We start from the raw sequence: 23,477 nt of genomic DNA on the forward strand, positions 1-23,477 counted from the left end.
AGCATGGCTGAGAGTTTGCCCCACCTCTTGATACAGCGAGAAGCAGATAATGATTAATAGAACCACCTCATCACAGCTGCAGAAACAGGTTCATTCTCACTTCCTACATCAATTCACATGACCCCCATCTCGCCTTGCCTGGTATTTTTAGCATCTGGGAGCTATTGCATGACAAGAAACAACATGGCATTATTGTCCCATAAACTCAACGATAGCTAGGTGGGCTGAAACCTGACAGCTGGATACTGAAAAATGTATTACTGGCCAAGTTTGTAGTTTATAATTTGTGTCGAATCTCTCTTTTGATTCAACTTCTTTGTTTTCCAATTTTCACTGGGGCTTAGCCCCTTTTCTCCTGAAGGCTCTGATTCCAGTTGAGGTACATTTCCATGGATGCTACCAAGCGGAGCTCCAGCAGCTGCTCCAATGCCAATTGGCTCCAGGGCATTAGTTGCTTGTAGGTTATTCATCTGTGGGACATCATAGATAGAAGCGAAACACTGCGGATGCTGGAAATCTGAAACAAAAACAAAAATAGCTGGAAAACTCAGCGGGTCTGACAGCATCTGCAGAGAGGAATACAGGTAACATTTCGAGACTCGAAACGTTAACTGTGTTCCTCTCCGCAGATGCTGTCAGACTTGCTGAGTTTTTCCAGCTATTTTTGTTTTTGTGTGACATCATGGTTGAGTCAAATCCTCTCATCAACCCATATCAGCACATCCATATTGCCCACCAGCAATGAATGGGTAGCATGCAGGGGTGGTAATTATATCAAGTTTACATCCATTTCTAATATATGAGGTGTCATAATAGGAGGATTCAGTTACAGACATCTGCATAACAAGGATAGAAGTATCCCATTGCTTAGTACTGGCATCCCTCATACTGATAAGTGAAAAAGAAAATCAACCAAAAGAAACATCATTCTGAGGACTGTATAAAATGTGCAAGCTGAACCAAATCAAAATCCTTTGTCTGATTGTTTTGTATTTTAGCCATATGTAAATAAATTTAAAGTAACTGTGCATCTTCATTTGGATTAGTCACTGAAGAATCATTAACATCACAAGGGTATAAACAGCAATCTGCCAGTAAAGATATACAATAGCCCCAGTCACCAGGAGTCTCAAGTAATCAACTCTAAATTGCTCCTCCATAAACTGCCTGGAGTGATCTGACAGTTCTTAATCTTTCAGTGTGAATATTTCCAGGCAAGTGAACACAGAGCCAAGTAGAATCAACCTCTACTAGTGCAAAATTAACCAAAAATTGAATAAAATCTCCATATAAAAGGAAAACAGTACAGATTAGAAAAAAAACATGTAGTTAAGAAGTAGGAACAGTCCAAGGACAGGTCCTTAGGGAATACCAGAGGGAATGGTACAGAAGCAGCAATAGAAGCAATTGCGAGTTATTCCCTTGCTATGGTTAGATAGATAAGAATGGAACCAGGTGAGTATGCTCCTACCCAGCTAGATAGGGTGGTGTGCTTGACCTTGCCAAAGGCTGCAGAGAGGTCAAAAAGGGCAAAGGAGAGATAGTTTACCCTTTTCCCAATAGCATAGATTATAATGTGTGACTTTTATAAGAGCTATTTCGATACAGTGGCAGGGCCAGAAATCTGATTGGATGGGTGAAAGCGTGGCGCTCTGGGAAAGATGGGCTCAGATTTGAGAGGCAACGGCATGTTTAAGAATGTTGGAGAGGAAAGGGAGATTCCAGATAGGGTGGTAGGGTTTTTTTGAGGAGAGGGTTGATGAAGGCACATTTGAAGGAGAGGGGAACAGTACCCAAGGAGAGAGAACCCTTAACAATATCAGTTGATATGGGGGCCAGGAAGGGAAGTTGGGTAGTTATTAATTTAGTAGGAATAGGGTTGAGGAAGCAAGAGATGGAGCTCATAGATAAGATGAGCTCAGAGAGGGCAGTAGGGGAGATAAGAGAAAAGCTAGAGAAAGATGCGAGTTCAGGGCTAGGGCTGTGGGGAAACTTAAAAGTTTGATCCCATGGGCTATGGGAAGGAGGGGAGCGGCAGAGATAGGGTGGTGTGGTTGACGTTGCCAAAGGCTGCAGAACTCAATTTTAGTGACAAAGTCCATGAGCTCCTCGCACGCTTTGTTGAAGGTGAGCATGGAGAAAAGAAGTTGGAGATTATCTTTTCATTTCAGGATGATCCTGTAATAACGAACAGTTTTGATAGATGAGAACAGGATCTGGTAGTGCTTTAAATGCACCAGCCAGATCTGGTGATGAACAGCTAGGAATATAGGAACAGGAGTAGGACATTTAGCCGCTCGAGCCTGTTCTGCCAATCAGTAAGTTCATGGCTGATCTGCAACCTTTGCCCCAGATCCCTTGATACCTTTGCCTAACAAAAATCTATCAATCTCAGTTTAAAAATTAACAATTGATCAAGCATCAATTGCCATTTGCGAAAGAATTCCAAGCTTCTACCACTCTTTGCACAGAGTGTTTCCTAACTTTACCCCTGAGAGGGGTCTCGTTCTAATTTTTGGATTATGCCTTCTAGTTCCAGACTCCCCAACTAACGGAAAAAGTTTCTGTCTATCTATCCTACCTGATCCCCTTAATATATTGAAAGCTTTGATCAAATTACCTCGTAATTGCAGGGAATACAAATCTGGTCTGTTTAATCTCTCCTCATGGATTAACCCTTGGAGTCCATGTATTATTCTGATAAATCTGGTGTGGTGCCTAGTCCTGCTCACAATACATCAGGTTTGGTCTAATCAGAACTTTTGTGTAGCTAAAGCATGATTTTTACCTCCTTGTATTCTATCCTCTAGATATCAAGACCAGCATTCAATTAGCCTTTTTGATTATTTTCTGTACCTGCTCATGACCTTTTATTGATCTGTATACCTGGGGCAAAATTTTCTGCCTGCCGGGCGGGCGGGCCTGACCCAATCTCCGGCGGGCAGGGAGCCAATCCCCACCGGAGAAGCGGGCCCCGCCGCCATTTTACATGGGCGGGTCAATTAAGGCTCGCCCAATATGACGTCTGGCAGCCTCAGGGAGATCGCTTCCACGTTTAAAAATATTAAAAATAGAAAAAAAAAATTCCTTAACATGTCCCCCTCATGTGACACCCCCGACGTCATCCCGCCCCATTTAAATCTTCAGGAAGGCGGGGGCACAGCGAAATCAGCTGTCCGCCCGCCGACCTGTCAATGGCCAATTGAGGATAATTAAAACAATTAAAGGCCCTGCCCATCCAACCTTAAGGCTGGCGGGCAGGCCAGGAGCCCCGGCGGGCTTCTGAAAAAACATGAAACATCATCCACCGGCGGGATGAGGTTTCATGTAGGGTTTAAAAAAGTTTATTAAAGTTTTTGTGAAATTTATTAACATGTCCCATCTCGTGTGACATTGTCACATGAGGGGGACATGTTAATTATTTTTTTATTTTTCTATTTTTAAGGTTTGAAAACCTTTCAGCGATCTCCCTGAGGCAGCACTTAGCCTCAGGGAGATGTGCACTCCTGCGTGTGCATGCGCTAAAGAGCGCACTCTCGCATTTGGGGAATCCCCCCCCGCCGCCCACACAGGGAGTGCATAGCGCTTCCCGGCGGATATCACGCTGGGCGGGCCTTAATTGGCCCAGCCACTTAAAATGGCGGCGGGGCCCACTTCTCCAGCGGGGATTGGCTCCCCGCCCACTGGAGATTGGGTTGGGCCCATCCACCCGACAGGCAGAAAATTCTGCCCATCGTGTCAGTTAGAACCTGCCCATTACCCTTACATTCTGTCCCTTCCTGCTCAGTTAATTTCCTATCCAGATCAATAATTTGCCTTCAATTTCAGGAGTTTCAACTTTAGCTAAGAGTCCCTTATGGAGAATTTTAATCAAATGCCATCTGAAAGTCCATATAAATAACATCCTTAGACATTGCCCTGTCCATTACTTGAGTCACCTTTTCAGAGAATTTAATCATATTCATCAGGCTAGACTTACCCTTTACAAATCCCTGCTGGCTCTCTGATCAGTTGAAAATTTTCAAAGACCCCTATTCTTAATTATAAACTCTATCAATTTCCCAGCAACAGATGTTAGGCTAACTGGTCTATAATTCCTTGGGGCAGAATTTTTCGCTGAGCAGGCAAGTGTGCACCCGAACCACTCGAGTGTAAAATGATGTGCGATATTTCGCTCGGTGGGTGTGCACAGGAGTCAGATCCACGCCCACCATTAATTAAGAGGCCAGTTAAGCCCCTTGACAACCCAATTCATGGCAAGTTAAGGTTGCCCGTGCAATTTTTCACTCATAACACGGGCAGGCGGGCAGGCCACAATTTGGAAAACCTCATCCACGGGTGGGATAAGAAGGGTCAACAGCATTCTCAATGTGAGTAGTGAGGAGTTTTGTGGGTAACTTGCTGCTAGTGGCTTATTGAGACTTGGCAGCTTCATCTCTGATCAGGGCTTCTTCCTTAGCATTTCCATGCTGGACTCATTGGTGTCTTCCAGGCCCCCTGAGGATTTGGACAGAATGGACCCTTCCTGCTATCAGACAGCCTTCCCTTACCCTGGTAATGGGGATTGTGGTCTCCACTGGAGGCACCTCCTCTGAGGAGGAATAGAGGGGCAGAAGGGAGAGGAGGCCACATGTCCCTGTGCAGCCTCCAGGGGAGCAACCTGTGGGAGGAGAAGTGCAGGCACAAGGGGCGCAGGGCCAGCAGGAAGTCCAAGGTGGAAGGGGCCGCAGAAGACGCCACTATCCTGCTGCCAGGGTTTACAGATGGCGAAGCAGCTGCCTCAATACACCCGGGGTGCAGTGCCGAAGGAAGCTTCATCTCTCAAGGGAGAGTGTGACATCCATTCGCCAGATGATTGGGACTGAGATCAGTTCCGACTGTGTGGGTGGACACCCCATGCTGGTGGCTCTGAAGGTCACAGTGACCCTCAACTTCTATGCCTCTGGCTCTTTCCAGGAGTCAGTAGGGGATCTGTGGCGAGTCGCCCAATCAGCTGTCCACGGTTATGTCAAGCTGGTCACAGAAGCTCTGTTCAGCGGGTATTAACTTTCCTTCATTTCTGTACGGATGAGGTCAGCCAGGCTGAGCGAGCCAGAGGCTTTGCAGTGATTGCTGGGTTCCCCCGTGTCCAGGGTGCAATCGACTGCACACGTGTGGCCCTCAAGGCACCAGCGGGTCAGTTGGATACCTTCGTTAACAGGAAGGGATTCCACTCCATGAACGTGCAGATAGTGCATGACCACTGGATACAGATTGTGCAAGTTTGTGCAAGGTAACCTGGCAGCTCCCATGATGAGTGCATCCTCAGACACTCCCAGGTGCCGAGGCTCTTCAGTGCTCCCACTGGATGGATGGCTTCTGGGTGACAAGGGCTATCCCTTGAAAAGATGGCTCATGAAGCCTCTCCGCCATCCAAGAACAGAGGAGGAGCAGTGGTGCCACAGGAGCCATGTCTCCACAAGGGCTGTGGTAGAGAGAACCATAGGTATTCTCCAGATGCGCTTCCGATGCCTGGACCATTCAGGGGGTGCACTGCAATACCCCCAAGACCAGGTGATCGTTGCATGCTGCATTCTCCACAATCTGGCACTGGCAAGGAGCAACCCACTGGAGGAAGAGGATCTTGACACAGCTGCACAAGCAGCAGAGGATGAATCCAGTAGTGAGACAGGAACGGAGCATGGTGAGGAGAACGCTGAGGGCGTGGAGGCAGACCTCGGTAACCTGCAGGGAGGCAGGGACACCTTGATCCAACGCTCCTTCAGCTAGGCTACCAAATAAGAGCTACCACCTCATGCCAGGGCTGCTGTCTCCATCCTGGATCACAGAAATGACCCTTTCCTTTGACCCCAAAGTCCAGTCAGTGCCTGTGCAATAAAATTTCAAGCCACCCATGTCCAGTATTACATACTGGCCTACGCTGCAGCTACAAAATAAATGAAGCATCCTCAGGCCAATAACACAAAAGCAATGTAATTTTATGTTGGAACTCGCACAGTCTCAGAATAAGGGGAGGCCATTTAAGACTGAGATGAGGAGGAATTTCTTCATTGAAAGGATGGTGAATCTTTGGAATTCTCTACCCCAGAGGACCGTGGAAGCTCAATTATTGAATATGTTCAAAACAGAAATCGACAGATTCCTGGATACTAATGCCATCAAAGGATATGGAGATAGTGGGGAAAATGGTGTAGAGATCAGCCATGATCTGTTTGAATGGCAGAGTAGGCTCGATGGGCCGAATGGCCTCATGCTGTTATATTCCTATGTTCCTAAATTGAATTTGTGCCTGTAATTCATTCAATTTGTTCCTTATATTCCATGAATTTGTATAAAGAAAGATTATTTGGGCCATACACACTAACCTGTCCTCCTGCTCTAATGTTTTACTCACTTATTTCCCTCTCCTGATTTACTTACTTTGCATCTTTTAGTTTTCCTTTTACCTGCAAAAAGCATAACTTGTGATCATTACTCTGCTCTCTTTCCTACTGTTTGCTTTCAAACTATGAATCTACACTACCTTTTCTACCTGACCAACCCCATTCCTCCTCCCACCACCATTTACTAATTTAGTCTTTGTGATCACTTTATTTACCCCTTCCACTAGGACCCTCGTCCCAGTCCAATACAGGTGAAGACCAATGGGTGTTGCTGAGACTGATAAAATGACCTTGCTACTTCACATTGCACACCCAGATTCTCTGAAACCTGTGAGATGTTATTCCCATTTTTCCTCTAACTTGCATGGTGCTGGATCCCATTCTAAGTTATTTACATTTGTTAAGGTTATTGTTATTTATATACATTCTATTTTAATCGGTTATGGGTCTCCATCCTTAAAAAGGCTTTGATAAATACTTGCTTAAAATCCTTGAAGGAACCATCCATTTAGTCCCATTCCTCACTCCTTTCATGTAACCCCGCTTTTTTTTCCCCTTTTTAAGTATATATTCAATTCCCTTTTCATAATTTTCTATTACTACAATATGAAGCACAAGAAGCCAATGTTAAGATGAATAATCCTTGCAATTGTTTGAGTCTTAAATGCGCCTCAGTAGCAAAGCTGAAGCTTTTGAGGTGTATGTTATTTACTCATACATACATATAGTAAGGTGCATTGTGTGCCATATGGTCTGTAATTCATCCCTCTTCCAACATCCCTGTAATGTTGCATTTGCATTTTGTTTACCACCCAATCTTCTAATAAACTGGAGCATCATAGAACACCCCCTTTGGCTCAGTAGGTAAATGCACTGCATGCTGTTGCAGCCACTTGGGTAAGGTACTGTATTCTTGGAAATGCACACGAACATGAGTGAAACACTTTCAGGAGAGAAGGAAATGAAGATGGGTGAACTAAACCTGTGAGTAATATTTTTTAAAAATGTTTCAATAAAACATGAGATTATGTTATTAGATTTTGGTGTAAAGTATGCTCCATCAAAAATAGTTTAAACACAGACATCCTTCAGTGATATGACTCTTCAGAACACCAGGGTTAGTCAGGCTTTGCACATTATTAATGACTTCAATAATTTTCCTTTAAAATGAGCCTGTAATCAGCTTAAGCAGTGATTTCAAATTTAATAAAACAAATTGCTTGTCATAACTGTTCTGTTATCTCATACTTTCTAACTGGATTCTTTGGGAATCAAACTATGAAGTAGTTCATTTGCCTCATTGTAAATTAAATTATTTCAAATTCACTTTTCTTGTTTTTGAAGAGGAATATATTTAACATCATAAATAAAAAAGATCCTGTCTGCTGAATGCAACATGAAGGGATTCCAGAGCTCTCAGCACACTTTTCAATCCACCCTTTTTGAAGGGATTGAAAGTGAGAAGCTCTGTACTTTTAGTAGCAGCAGTCAATAGCAAATAATAACTTGCATTAGTGTTGCACCTTTAACAAGGCACTTCACAAACACATGATCAAACAAAGATTGGTGCTGAGGCAAAGGAGGAACTATTAGGCAAGGTGACTAAAAGCTTACACAAAAGCAAAACAGTGTGGATAATGAAAATCGGAAATAAGAACAAAATGCTGGGAATTCTCAGCAAGGCTGGCAGCATCTGTGGAGAGACAAAAAATGTTAACTCTGTTCCTCTCTCCATAGATATGGCCAGGCCGCCTGAGTATTTTAGGCATTTCCTTTTTTCATTTACTATGACTAAAAGCTTAGTTTCCAGGTAAATTTTAAGGAGGAGAGAGAGAGGTGCAGCGGTTGAGACACTTCAGGAGACAATTTCATGGCCTAAGGCCTGGAAAGCAGATGGGAAGAGGGAGAAGGGGATGCAAGAGAGGTCAGAGTTGGAGGAACACAGAGTTCTCAGTGGATTGTGATTTGTAGGGAGAATGTTAGAGAGATAGGGAGGTCACTTAAACACAAGGACAGGAAATTTAAATTGGAGGCATTGGGAAACCAGGACCAGTGAGAACAAAGATGATCAATGAACTTGGTTAAGGTTAAGATATAGGCAGCAGATCTCTGGATGAACTTTTGTTAACTTTTGTTAATGGAGTGTGAAGAATGTGAGGCTAACTATGAAATCATTGAAATAATCGAGTCTGGAGCTGACAAGAGCATGGATGGGGATTTTGGCAGCAGACAAGCTGAGGGAAGGACTTTGACAGTTATGTTCCAAAGGTAGAGGCAGGCAGTCTTTGTGGTGGGGAAGGTTGGGAATGATCAGGGTCAAATACAATATTGGGGATCTGAACAGTCAGGTTTAATGTGGTGCAGGAGGTGGATGGGATTGGAGTTTGTGGTAGGGTCCAAAGGACAATCTTTACATCAATCTACGGTTTAACTGGAGTAAGTTGAAAATTGGATGTTGGAAAAGCAAAGGCTGACAACACAGAGGCCGATGGGGTCAAAAGATATGGTGATGTTGTTAACATACATGTAGGACGTGATACCATGTATTCAGATGATGTCGCCGAACATCGAAAAGCAGTGAAACATCTGGGCAGAATATTGCGCTTGTTGGGCATGCCCGACCTGAATGAGCGCAGATTGACACGCAATGACGTCGGGTGAGCGTCTGACTCCTGTCTGGCCGATGGCAGCTCGCTTGAACTCCATGATCAGGGCCATCTCAGAGATGCAGCCATGAAACTTTAGATGCATCTGATGCTGTGTCCGCCTTCAGCACCTCAGCCCTTCAGGAGCTGGTGCACAGCATCACTGGTCACAGATGCTGATGTGATGGGGCCAGCCCCATCTTAAAGGTGCTGAGAGCACACTGAGAGTATGAGAGAACGCTGTGGCGCCCGCCCACTACATTCTGGCAGCAATGACCAGCACTGTCGAGGTGCAGGCATCAGTAATGTTTCCAGGGAGAGTGAGGCTGGACCAAAACTGTGGTCTGAAGGCTGCACAGAGCACAGGGAAGAGGCCCTGGACTGAGACACATGCCTTTTATCTTGTGCAGAAAGGTTTCACATCTGAGTGACAAGAACACTGCTCATCAGAACAAGGAGCCATAGACAGGGAGACATTCTTGGGAGTTTATTGACAATAGTGAACAGTATGTACAAGTGATCAACACCCATGCACAGGCTGTGCAACTAATTCTCCTTAACTTTCCCTACCCTGTCTCTATGTCTTGGTGCTCCCCGGATAGCCACAGCGGAGGTAGAGGCAGCCTGCTGACTGTGACGCCCTGTCTGTGATGACTTTGGCGGGTGTCCTCTAGAGGGCTGAGACTCGGAGGGCCCCGGCCTGTTTTTGGGCTCCTGCTGTGTGGCAGTGGCACCCTCCTCGGCCTGTGAAGCTGGATCTGTGGAGGTCACAGGAAGAGCGGAGTCAGATGAGCTGGTCATTCCTAGGGTCACCTGGGTGGATGGGAGTGTGCATCTGCTGATCCTCCTCCCTATGGGTGCCCGAGGGCCCCTGACTGACTCTGTGAACGGAGGGGGTAGCTGGAGTGAGATCGAGCTGCCCAGCACCCCTCTCGCGTACACACCGTTGGAGGCCAGTTATGGCATCAGCAATGGAGTTAAGCCCGCGCAGCAGTGCAGGAGCGATGTCCTGGACCATGGTCTCCGTGGCAGCTGACATCCTGCCAGTGTTGATCCCAGTGTGTTGCAATGCTAGCGTTATCACCTCAGCCTGAAGATGGATGGACTCCTCCATCGTGCCTTGCAATCTGAGGAATGCAGCGGACATCCCTTCCTGATGTTCCTGAGCTTGCCTTTGCAGCTCCAGCAACTGTGACATGACCAAGTCCAGAGGCTCATCATCTGACTCGGACTCAGCAACGTTCTGGCCTCCAGCAGTCCTCCGAGTGCCGGGGACCTGGGAAGTCCCTGCCTCTGCCTGCTGTGGATCAGACAGTGTGATGTGCTGACCAGATTGTGATCCTGAGGTTACTCTAAAGCTAGGACCCACCAAGGTGTGTGTCTCTGCGCTGGTGGAGGGTGTGGGTGAGCGCTGTGATGGGACTTCAGGGAGGGTGCCTCCAGATTCCTCTTCAGAGGTTTCTTTGGGGCTTGATTGGAGGCTCTGGGTTGTGGACTCCGTCTGCTGCTTCCCAGATATGCCTCCAAAAGCAAGGGAAGATAATTAGTGCATGGCAGTGGCCTGTAAAACTGGACACATCACTCATGGTATGGTTATCTGATGGATGTTGCACTGCTGGATCCTCACTTGGTAGAGCAGCGCCGACCTCACCGTCAGCACAGGACCGGTCCCTGTCATCGCCGGCCAGCTGGATGGCTCTGTTTTCGAATTCTGTCAGAACTTTGATCTCCAGCATCCCTCCAACTGTCTGTGACCTTTCCCTCTTGTTGTGAGCTAGCTTGTCCTGCAGGGATAGAGATGTGGAGAGTGTATCAGGATGCCTGCCAGGCCAGATGATTAACGTGCCTGGCCTGCGTGGGTGGTGAGTGGTTCCATGGACAGGATGAGGACAATGACGGTGTGTGTGAGAGAGTGAGTGGTGATGTCCCTTGCACTGGCAGTGAGTGAGGGCCCTGTGGATGTGAGATGGGTTTGAGTGTATGTGAGTTGGGAGTGATGAAAAGAATGATTTACCCTGGCGGAATGGGGATCATTCATCCTTTTGCGGCACTGGGTGGCTGTCCTCCTCTGCAGGGCATTTGTGTTGACCACCGCTGCCATCGCATTCCAAGCCGTGTTGGTGACTTTGCTGCCCATCCTGCGGCCAGAGCGGGGATACAGCACATCCTGGCGGGCCTCCACGGCATCCAGCAGTCGCTCGAGGGACCTGTCGTTGAAGCGGGGGGAGGCTGCAGTCTTTTTGCCTTTGCTGGCCATGTCTCCTAGGCAGCGGTGGTGAGCTGGTGGCGATGAGCGCTTTGCTGGCAGCTGTCTTTTAAAGATGGCAGCCGGCGTGATGCAACAGTGGGGAGATGGCGAGCGGGCGAATGAGACCCCGCTCGCCATGGAAACAGCATGTTTCGCGGGAGTGAATATATAATGAGGCGGGCTCAGGAAGATACGACGTGAAAACCCACCATTTTCACCAGCCGGCAGGACTCCATTTTACCCGCCCGCTACCGCACTTAGTGCAATTCTGGAAAATTCAGCCCAGTGGGTTAGATTTTATGTGCCGTCGCCATTTGTGTTTTCAGTGGGACAGCACATAAAATAGGGTGGGTGCCCACCCGTGGGTGCCCACCCCATCACCTTCCTGCCACCCCCATAACATGGTAGATGGGAGGGCGTGGAAATTGACAACACCTCCCCGCCCCCCCCCCACCTTATTTAGATAAATAATCAAGCTCAACTGAGCTTTCTAACACAGCAATTGAGCCTAATATTACATTTCCCACACTAGAACACAATTGGTGTGGGCAGTTGGGTGGGAGTGAGCAGGCCGTTCTTTAAAAAAAAGCTTTTAAAAGGGCGGGAAGGAAGGGGGGTATTATCTTTGGTCGGAGGGGGGTGCCCTTTGTGCATTGGGAAACAGCACTCCTAAGATAGTGCTTTCTTCCTACCCACTTGTTCGTCAAATCCTTCACCCCCAGCAACCCCACCCCACCCCACCCTCTCCTTAAATTGGCCGAACCCTCACCGCCCATTATCCCAGACTTACCTTACTCCAGGGTCCATTGGGCCTTCTTCTTGGAACTGGTTGCAGTGCCAGCAGTGCCCACGACATAGCTCTTGGCACTGGTGGGACCGCTGGAGCTGCCGGCCAATCCCAGTGAAGGGCAGAGATCCTACTGGCAGGCAATTTAGCCCGCCCGTAGCATGTTATGGCTGCGGGACAGGCTGGTGTGGAGTGAGCTGGCTTCCTGCCAACTTTGCTTCTTGGTGGGGGAGAGGACGGGGGGGGGCCATCCGCCCCTCCCCCTCCGCCCAACCTGGTAATATGCAGCCCATGGTTACAAAGTGTTCAAGATTGGGAAATAAATATTCCAGACTGCACAATATTTCGAAGGGACAGATAGACTGGAAAAGGTTGAGGAGCAGTCCAGATAGTAAAGGATGATATAAGGACATTAGTGAGAAAATACCTTGGCACAGGTGATCAGGAAGTAGAATCAGTATAGGTGGAGATCAGGAAAAACAAGCGTCATAAAAATTTGGTGGGAGTAGTTTATAAGCCCCCTAACAGTAGTTATACTATGAGGCAGAGCATTAAACAAGAAAATATTGAAGCTTGTAGCAAAGGTGACGTAAAAATTGTGGAGGACTTTAATCTTCATATTGACTGGACCAATCAAATTGGCAAAAGTGATCTGGAAGGTGAGTTTATAGAATGCTTTCATGACAGTTTACTGGAACAAACCACTGTGGAGCCAACTAAGAATGTTTTATCTAATACTGTGCAATGAGGTAGAATTAATTAATAATCTTACAGTGAAAGATTTGCTGGGAATTAATGATCATAATTCAGTTGAATTCCATAACAAAAACAGAATTACCTGGAAAAACTCAACAGGTCTGGCAGCATCGGTGGAGAAGAAAAGAGTCGACGTTTCGAGTCCACATGACCCTTCAACAGAACTAAGTATAGTTAGGAGAGGGATGAAATATAAGCTGGTTTAAGGTGGGGGGCGGGGGGAGAGAAGTTGAGGGTGGGGTGGTTGTAGGGACAAGCTAGCAGTGATAGGAGTAGATAATCTATCTGCTCCTAGCAAAGCTTGCTTGTCCCTACAACCACCCCACCCTCAACTTCTCTCCCCCCGCCCCCCACCTTAAACCAGCTTATATTTCATCCCTCTCCTAACTATACTCAGTTCTGTTGAAGGGTCATGTGGACTCGAAACGTCGACTCTTTTCTTCTCCACCGATGCTGCCAGACCTGTTGAGTTTTTCCAGGTAATTCTGTTTTTGTTTTGGATTTCCAGCATCCGCAGTAGCTTTTTGTTTTTATCAGTTGAATTCCATGTTAAGTTTGAACATACTCCAATCACAAACAAGAATCTTAAAAAAGCCAATTACATAGGGACCACTGGCTTATTGGCTAAATGGTATGGTGGTAAATAAACAGGGGAAACATTCAAAAAAAATTCAAAATGTTCAACATAAAAATATTGCAGAGACACTGAACAAAAATTCCCTGTCTGTCTTCATTGTAGGGGGCATATGTTACATACAAGAAATAGATGGTAACCTAGAGGCTAACAAGAGTGAGGAAATGAAGGTAATTAATATCAGCAGAGGAAAAATACTGGAGATACTTAAGGGACTAAAATCTGATAAATCCCCAGGACTCGATGCCTATATCTTAGTGTGCTAAAAGAGATGGCTGTTGTGGCAAAACAGTTGTGGCAGCTGTTTCAAGTGTCCCTCTGGGATTTGAGCATCTTGGCATTTACCATCCACCGTGTCATAATGCTGCAGAGATTGTAAACGCACAGATTATGATTTCCCAATATTTCCTAGATTTTAGAACTAATCACGAAGGGAGGAGAGACAAAAATCTAATAAAAATTTATACTTTTATTCTTTGGCATGTCCCAGCTCATGTGATAGTGTCACGTGAGGGGACATGTTTTAAAAGTGTTAAAAAATCTTTATTTAAAAATTTAGCACTGAAACAAATCTCCATGCCTCGGGGCATGCGTCACGCTGGGCGGGTCATAATCCAGGTAAAATGGCGGCGTGTCCCCGATCAGGGGCGCCGATCGGGTTTGCGCCAGCCCCCGCCCACCCCTGCACAAGCCCCCCAACGGGGGAAATTTCTGGCCATTGAATTTTGACCCAAAGTTTCAAACTAAACAAACCAACGCTGTTAGCAACATCATACAGTTTCCTTGGATGTCCAGTCAGCCAACACTGCTCCATTCCTTTATACCCAGTCACCAAGTTAGAAGTACACATTCTGCTAAGATCTCTGTAGTAACAACCAATTAATACAGCTATTGGTTTTTAACGTAGAAACATTTGATTTTAACATATATGATAAATAAACAAGAACAAAGGAGGTCCTTAAAATGAGTTCTTAATTACAGATTTATGATGCAAAGGCACTTTAGGTAGTCTGACATTTTTTCAGTAGCAGTACCTCCAGAAGATTTGATGTGCAATGTTGGATTGTGCAATGTGTAAAGATTTGTTGCATGAAAAGTAACAGAGGGGGAAAAAAAAACCCACCTTGTATTATTTCTTATATAAGAGAAACTCAGAGCCCATTTTCCAAACGGCAAATCTCTTAGTAAAAAGCTACAAGGAAATCGTTCAGAAGTTTCCCTTTTATTGAAGGACGTGAATAGATGTGCTGTTGCTAAGCGGAAGCCACTGATTGAAAGTTACTTGTGTGAGTTATTCTCGCCAGAAGGTGGTCTTGCTCTACTTCAGTGCATTGACATAAAGAATGGATTCACACCTGCTGTCTATTCTATTGTTAATCATAGTTGATGATTGAACTCCTCACATGCACACATCATAACAACAAAGCATTCTTAGCCTAGTAACTTAAAAGGTGCATCTCATTCATCTCATCAAAAATAGTGCAAGTGGTAGCAAGGCTATTTTGCTTGATAAGAAAAGTAAATTGAATGACTACAGCATCCTTCCTTCATGGCTAAAATTGAAAACAAAAACGGTTATCTTAGTCAGGTCACTGGAGTAATGTGCTGAGTAGAGGCCAGTTATGCCTCTTCAATGAGGGAGAGAGAAGTGGCAGGTAGATCACCCTCACTATAGCCAGCCAAGATACTTCTGGCTGTATAAATGCCAGTACTGACAGGTCACCAGCTTGTATATTTGGCTGTAGAATGGTTCCGGGCACCAGCAGAACACAAACAAAGCAAAAAATGCATTAACCGGAGCCAATAAATAGAGGATAAATGTATCCAAAAGGTAGATCAAACCAAATGCCAGGCTGTGAACAGATTTACCAGTGTGTTCTTCAATCTGCTGTGAGTCATCAGTAAAACTACCAAATGTTCCGGATAAATACAAACATTTTCTCCGGTACAAATATCAAACAACTACCAGGAGTTCCTAACAGGTAATAAATACATTGGTATTAAGTGTGAAGTTGATGTGATTAAGATTCAGATGTAATGTGATGTGATTCCACATGTGGTGAAGTTACATCATCACAGAAATGTGATAACTTTCCAAGGTAACAACGTTATTGTTTGTTGTGGGGGAGTAATAGTGGTAGCGATGTTATTTAGTTCTGGGATGTTTTACAGTTTTGGGTTTTGTAACAAGCAAGAATATTCTGTCATACCCATAAATTGAGGGGAAATATTTTTATTAAGAGTGTATATTACAGACTAAATAGATTAATCAAATATAGGTACAATAATCATGCTGCAAATAAAATTTAATGGAACAAAGTTTGACTGATTGCAGAAAGCAGATTGCATAGCAATTCAATCGCTATATAAAGCAGTCAGGTGCTTAAGTACTGTTAATTAGAAGTGAAAAATGAATTATGGCTATGTGATCATCATTTTTTAATAAATCATCTCCTGTGCTCACAGTCAATGAAACTATCTAGCATATCACAGGATTGTTAGAGCACAGCAGAAGGCCATTCAGCCCATTGTGTCCATGCTGGCTCTCCGAAGGAGCAATTCACGTACTGTCGCTCCCTCGCACTCTCCCCACATCCCCCCACAATTCCTCCTTTTCAGATGTCTAGAAAATTTAGAAAAACGTAGAAACATTTACAGCACAGAAGGAAACAACTCTGCCCATCCTGTCTGCAACCAGCTAAAAAACGAGGCCCCCAATCTAATCCCATTTTCCAGCACTTCGCCCATAGCCCTGGAGGTTACAGTACTTCAGGTGCATATCCAGACACCCTTTAAACACCCTTGCTGGCGGCAAAGGCATCCCTTGAGCGAAGCCGCCCACCTGCCTTTTAAACGAACGCCCCTTGGTCCCCTTGCCCGGCCCTGGTAAGCCCACCTTACCTACCTTCATTCCAGGCTCCAGCAACAATCCTTAGCCTGGGCCTACTACAGTAACAACAGTGGCCACCACTCCCAGTGGTGCTGCCAGCACTGGAGAGTTGCCAGCCCCTGTTTGGATGGCAGCTCTCATAGGTGGGAAATTCCTCCTGATCAAGTGAGGACCCCGATGTCAACAAGATAATTGCCTGATTGGTGTTACATCGGGTCGGGGAACTTGGAATGGCCTCGGCGAGGTTACCACCGGATATCCAGCCGGTGAGCAGGCTCACTAGTGCTATCATTAAATTCCACCCAAAGTGACTTGCCATTTTAGTTTACTGATAGCCAAAGAATAATTACTCTGCCAGATTCAATGACTTGGGCTGCATTCTTCAAAATATTTTATTACTTAAATAAACTGATAAGTAAACAGTAGCAAAAGATCAGCAGCTGACTCCACTAGCTTATCACATTTAAGATACAACTCTTCCCTTCACTTTTTTCACCTAATAACAGTGAATGTGGACCAGCAGCCACGATGCATAAAGTTTATACTTGAGGCTAAACATCTGATGGGATCTTTGTATGGTCGCTGCTACAGGCAGTAGAATGCAGAACTACTGAAACAGTTCAAATGTTGCCCTTTATATCTCTCCACCAGAGATAAAAACAAAAACAGAATTACCTGGAAAAACTCAGCAAGTCTGGCAGCATCGGTGGAGAAGAATAAAGTTGATGTTTCGAGTCCTCATGACTCTTCAACAGAACTGAGTAAAATTAGGAGAGGGGTGAAATATAAGCTGGTATAAGGTGGGGGGAGAGAAGTTGGGGGGGTGGTGGTGTGTGGTTGTTGGGACAAGCAATCAGTGATAGGAGTAGATAATCAAAAGATGTCACAGACAAAAGAACAAAGAGGTGTTGAAAGTGGTGATATTATCTAAACAAATGTGCTAATTAAGAATGGATGGCAGGACACACAAGGTACAGCTCTAGTGGGGGTGGGGTGAAATAAGACTAACAGGGCATAAAAGGTATAAATTTAAAAATAATGGAAATAGGTGGGAAAAGAAAAATCTATATAAATTATTGGAAAAAACAAAAGGGAGGGGGAAGAAACAAAAAGGGGGTGGGGATGGAGGAGGGAGTTCAAGATCTAAAGTTGTTGAATTCAATATTCAGTCCGGAAGGCTGTAAAGTGCCTAGTCGGAAGATGAGGTGCTGTTCCTCCAGTTTGCGTTGAGCTTCACTGGAACAATGCAGCAAGCCAAGGACAGACATGTGGGCAAGAGAACAGGGTGGAGTGTTAAAATGGCAAGCGACAGGGAGGTTTGGGTCATTCTTGCGGACAGACCGCAGGTGTTCTGCAAAGCGGTCGCCCAGTTTGCGTTTGGTCTCTCCAATGTAGAGGAGACCGCATTGGGAGCAACGAATGCAGTAGACTAAGTTGGGGGAAATGCAAGTGAAATGCTGCTTCACTTGAAAGGAGTGTTTGGGCCCTTGGACGGTGAGGAGAGAGGAAGTGAAGGGGCAGGTGTTGCATCTTTTGCGTGTGCATGGGGAGGTGCCGTAGGTGGGGGTTGAGGAGTAGGGGGTGATTGAGGAGTGGACCAGGAGTTTGGTGCAGTCAATCAGCACATGCAAGGAGCTTGGTAGTTATGGTTACTACAACAAATGCACTCCCAGTGGTGAGAGGGCAGTTGGCACCACCACTTTCTTTAGCTGTTTCCCATGTGACTATTTCCTGACATGAGCGAGTTCATGAACATTACTGATTTTATCTGACCAGTCTTGTTTTGTACCACAAGTTGTTAGCACAGTTGGGACCAACCCACTCTTACATCAGGTGACCATTTCCCAATTTATCACAATGGCACCTAATTTAATTTTAAATAATCCCAATGTTTTTCCTTTACCACCTTTTCTTTTATTCTTTCACAGGGTGTGGGCATTGCTGACCAGGCCAGCATCTATGGCCCACCCCTAACTGCCCTTGACAAGGTGGTGAGCTGCCTTGAGCCTCTGCAGTCCATGTGGTGTAGGTACACTCACAGTGCTGTTAGGGAGGGAATTCCAGGATTTTGACCCAGTGACAAGTCAGGATGGTGTGTGGCTTGGAGGGGAACTTGCAGCTGGTGGTGTTCCCATGCAACTGCTGCCTTTGTCCTTCTAGGTGGCGGAGGGTTTTGTAGGAGCTGTCAAAGGAGCTTTGGTGAGATGCTGCAGTGCATCTTCCTGCTACTGTGCATCGGTGGTGGACTGAGTGAATGTTTAAGGTGGTGGATAGGGTGCCAATCAAGCGGGCTGCTTTGTTCTGGATGGTGTCCTGCTTCTTGAGTGTTGTTGGAGTTGCATTCAACCGGACAAGTGGAGAGTATTCCATCACACTCCTGACTTGTGCTTTGTAGATGATGGACAGGCTTTGGGGAGTAAGGAGGTGAGTTACGCATCACCGAATCCCCAGTCTCTGACCTGATCTTGTAAGCACAGTATTTATATGGCTTTACTTGGTAATATAAAAACATGAAGTCTTGACACTCATTTCCATTTATTTTCTAGTGCAAGTATATCTCTTTGTGGTGTAGTCACCAAAACTGAAAAAGTGCTTAAAATGTGGTCATGATTGCTGTATTTTAGGTGCAAAACTGATATAATTGCCGTTCCTTGTAACTCCTGGGCCAGAATTTTACCTTTGACATGCGGGCACGTGCCCGACATGCCCGAATGTAATATGACGTGATGACGTCGGGCATGTGTCCTGACACCATCGCACACTCGCGCGATATTTAGTTTGGCGGGCGCGTGCTGGAGTCGGCTGCGCGCCCACCGATAATTGAAAGGCCTATTAAGGCCATTAACAAGGTAATTAAGTTGAAGTTACGCTGCCCATCCAACCGAACGGTTGGTGGGCAGGCGAAAAGGCCAAGTGCCTTTATATTTTTTAGGAAACCTCATCCACGAGCGGGAAGAGGTTTCCTAAAGCTAATACACATTAAATAAAAACTTTATTTTGAAATTAAAAACATGTCTCATCTCATGTGACATGAGGGGACATGTTTTATTAAATTTTTATTGTCTTTATTAGCTCTATGCCTCAGGGAGATTGAAGCGCTCTCTCGCGCGCGTTCGCAAACTGTGCGCCAGGCCGGTTCTCCCTCCTCCCCCCTGCCCACACAGGTAGCGCTCAGCCTTGCCGCTCCATGACCACCCCGCCCGCTCCCGCCGAGCCCACCCAACGAGGGAAAAATTCTGGCCCTGATGAAATCTTTCGAACCTGATCTGCACTTTTAAACAAGGGCTGCATCAGCATAGAATGAGCACAGGCTCCTGCCATGTAAAATCACTTTAGGAATGATTGAGGCAGGAGCCAGTAAAATGAGAAATGACACAGCTGAGCTCCCTGAAGTGGCACCCTTAGACTTGATTTCATCTCCGTCTAGAACTCCCTTTTCATTTAACCACCCCCATGTCTGGATTCCAGAAGGCAGGGGGAATTAAAATCCCCTGAACATGTCAAGACTGTGACTGATAGTGAGCAAGCCATCAGTCACACAATGAGAGTAAAACATTTTAAAAGGTTTTCTTCAACCTAATAATGTATAGTACTACGTGAAGGTATAAATGGTTATTTCCACTGCTTCAGGTTAGCTCTTATGCTCATTACTTTTTAAGTTCATCTGTAAATAGCACCCCTCCTCCTATTTTCTTTCTCCCCAAACATACCTGTATTGGGCACCGCTAAGAACTCAAGATCATAGTAAATATTCAAGACTGTCTACACTGTCAGTGGCAGTGGAATAACACATACTTTATTAGTGCTGCTGTGTTTGACCCTGGCTCAATCTTTTGGAGGACAACCAGACAATAAGGATGCAGTAGAGAACAAGCACACTATATTGAGGACTGCCTTCATATGCTTCACCAGCACGGAAGAGCACATCTACTCAAAGTAGTAGAGTCTCTTGAATTTAGCAGAATCCAAATACAAAGTTTGCTATGGATGTTTGGTACCTGATAATGACTCATTTCACATGTAGCATGTCACTCGACTAATGTGGATTGTGGAGGTGAACAAGTTGGGAATTTTGGTCAGATGATTGAAACAGTGAATAAAATTTCACACTATCAAAATCTGATAGGCTCATAAGGTTGGAGGACAAAAGATCTGAATGGAAATTAAAGTTGCCACGTCAGGAAACGCAGCATTGCTATTTTTCATTTTTGTATATGTGAGTTTTGTTAAATAAAATATTCTATCACTAAATGGCCAGAGCAATTTGGAGAAAGACAGTAATGAATGAAAATTTGCGGGTAAACATGAAAAGCCCTTTACCAAAAAAATGAATTACAAATCATACATGTGTCTGCACAAAGCCATCTTTTATTTTTAAAGCTTTTTAAGTATACAAACTATTTTTCCTCAGTACATGTCATAGAATTTCATGATCAAATTGAAGTCTTGCTTATTTGGTTTCAGCTTGTCCAAGCTGGGAGAGATGGTGAGTCCAGAGCCTGCTTGGCTTCAGTATCCTCTATGGTGACCACATCCTCCATGGATGACTTCAAAATTTTGATACCGTCCACCAGAATCTCAGACAAGTTATAGTGGGCTTCTCCTCACATTACCAACATACTGAGGTGGGAGGCAGCTCAATGCACTGTGATGTATCGAAATCATCCTTCTTTTACAGGATGTGTCCCTGAAATCCCCATTTTGCGATGGAGCTAGGACCTAAGCTTCCTCTCAGCCCTTTCCTGGATCATCCTTTTAACTTATATCTCCTGCTGCTCATTTGTTCTCTGTGAATCACCCAGTGCAAACCCACTAATGCACTATTCATAGTACATGGGAGTGCCAATTTCTTTGCTCATGTTTGAAAGGGTGTAAGCAACAATGCCTTCTGACAGACCAAGAAAGAAGTGAAAAAGGTAAGGGTTAGCATATAGTGGCTGGGCGAAGCATTGGCAGATGATTAATAACACTAGACTGCCATGTTGAGTGTATAAGTTAGAGAGCTCCATATAAAGAGAGATGTTCTCACTTTGCGAACAATATGAAATCAGCCTCCTCCATCAATGTGAATACTTGCATTGAGGCAAGACTCTTGTGTGTGTGCCAGATTTTCCTATAAGAGTGGAACTGTGTTTGTGTGTGCCCTGCCCAAGGGTTTTGAAGATGTGTGAAGCAGCTTTCCACAGCATGTTTGATGAGACTGTTATGAGCCCCATAGAAACAATAACTTTTAAAGAAAAGTGATGAATTTCCCAGTGACTGACAGAAAGAATAACAGGACATGGTTTCATGTTTTAAGACTTTTACTATAACAAACAAACTAAAGTCAACATAGACTAAACATTACTTAGAAGGCAGCTAATACACCAAACAAAAGAAAAGGTCCTACCCCATTAACTAACTAATACAGCCAAAATACTTTATGACATTTTTTTACTTTACACTATACTCCCAGTAGATATGTAGCCTTAAAGATTAAGCTCCAAGCGCTACCCGGCTTTTCAGTAGGCTCCCTTCTCCTGGCCGTGCCAGTGTCCTTTGAAATTCATTTCACTCAGTCTTCTGGGTATCCCCGAACCAACTTCCAGCAGCAAGGACCACTCCAGTGACTCCTTGTTCCTTAAATCTCTACAAGTACTGTTTCTTCATCGAACCAGTTCTCATCAGCATTCTGCTTGCTGATTGACAGCAGCAGCTTTTATGTGGGGCTCTGTAACCAGAAAACCAGCTGCCCCTCTTTTGTCTCAAGGTGTGAAAATTGTCACTTGATTTTCTATAGGTTCCTGTTACATATCACATGGGCCTATCTTTGGGCAGAATTAGCATGATCACTCCACCCCGCTATCCAAGATGTTCTGTTTTACCTTAAGTTAGAAGAGACATTTTAAAACATAACAGTCTTGTAAAGTCCAGCAGTTTTGACAAGAGGAAGCAGAAGGTGCGGGAAAGAGTTCTCACGATAGGTGCAGGTCGAGTGTGAAAATGCAAAGTGAAGGTGTAAAGGAGGTCAGGAAAGTGTGGGGAAGGGCAGTTTAATAGTGCTGAAGCTAACACAAGATGGTGCAGGGCTGTGCAGACAGTAGGAGGCTTTTACCTGAATAGCTCCAGTGAACTCATTATGTTTCTTTCTGCACTGCTGTCAAGTCCAGGAATGATGCTCATGGCATTGTCATGATCTGGCATCTGTCATTTGCTGCTGACAAATTTGCCTGGACACCCAATGCCATTATTGGGAAATAAATACTCCTTCCTCCTGCTCGCTTGTTATTTGAACACTTCCTTGGCATCATTCAAAAACCTGGGGACTTAGCTAGAGTTATCTGGTCAGAATGTAAAAAATGTGATAAATATATCTCCTTTTAAGAGGTGCAAGCTGCTTTTAAATAACAGCAGCCCCACTAGATTTCCTGCCCTCCCAGTTAACAAACTGCCTATAGGGAACATGATTAACGTTGAATATCATAATGAAGAAAATGGATTGGGATGTCCACTGACATCATCTAGGTGGCAGAATAACTTATCACTTACTGGCTGCCCGGTCTATGTGATATACGAATATTGACTCCACTGTAACTGCCACTGGAGGCTCACTCTTGTGGCTGTTCTTGGGATGTAGGAACAGAAATAGGCCATTCAGCCCCTCGCACCTGTTCTGTCATTCAATAAGGTCAATCTGCAAATCCAGAAAAATAAATAGCAATTCTGTTATTTCAGTTCTTTTAAGAATTTAAAGTTAAATCTCATAAGGAATGAGGGGGTATTTCAATAAGTTATCAAATACTTTCAAATGAAACTTGAAAATTGTCACTTGAGGAATTCTGTGAGTAAAGGAAAGTAGATTCCTGAATAAACTGAGTGTGGGCAGAAGGAAAAGGTCTGTACTTATTTCATAAGAGTCTGCTTCACCAGTGCCCTGCACTGTTTCTGGTATGCAGTTCACAATTGTACAGGGGATGGGCTGACAGTCAGGAGTTAGGCTGCACTTTAAATGTTCACAATCTTACTTTCTTTGAGACTACACAAGAAGCACTAAAGCAAAGAGAAAATGACCAAAGAATAAATACCAATTTATATTCATTCTTTAAAAATCAAATTAAACTCACATTCCCATTGAGAGCAAAGTCCACAGGCAGG

General features: G+C 44.8%; 1 protein-coding gene across 4 annotated transcripts in view; it reads left to right on the forward strand.

Moving 5' to 3' along the window:
- Nucleotides 1-23,477, forward strand: part of LOC144696711 (protein shisa-like-1) — a 179,357-nt gene that overhangs the window by 95,259 nt on the left and 60,621 nt on the right. Inside the window, exon 1 of one of the 4 annotated variants that reach the window (XM_078568350.1) lies at nucleotides 7,228-7,367. The exons of the other annotated variants lie outside the window; for them this stretch is intronic. The gene's annotated coding sequence lies outside the window, so the exon portion shown is untranslated. Of the gene's footprint in view, nucleotides 1-7,227; nucleotides 7,368-23,477 lie in introns of those variants that run through there. 4 annotated transcript variants of the gene reach the window in all.

Source organism: Cetorhinus maximus, chromosome 22, assembly GCF_964194155.1.
Source record: "Cetorhinus maximus chromosome 22, sCetMax3.hap1.1, whole genome shotgun sequence".
Classification (NCBI taxonomy): domain Eukaryota; kingdom Metazoa; phylum Chordata; class Chondrichthyes; order Lamniformes; family Cetorhinidae; genus Cetorhinus; species Cetorhinus maximus.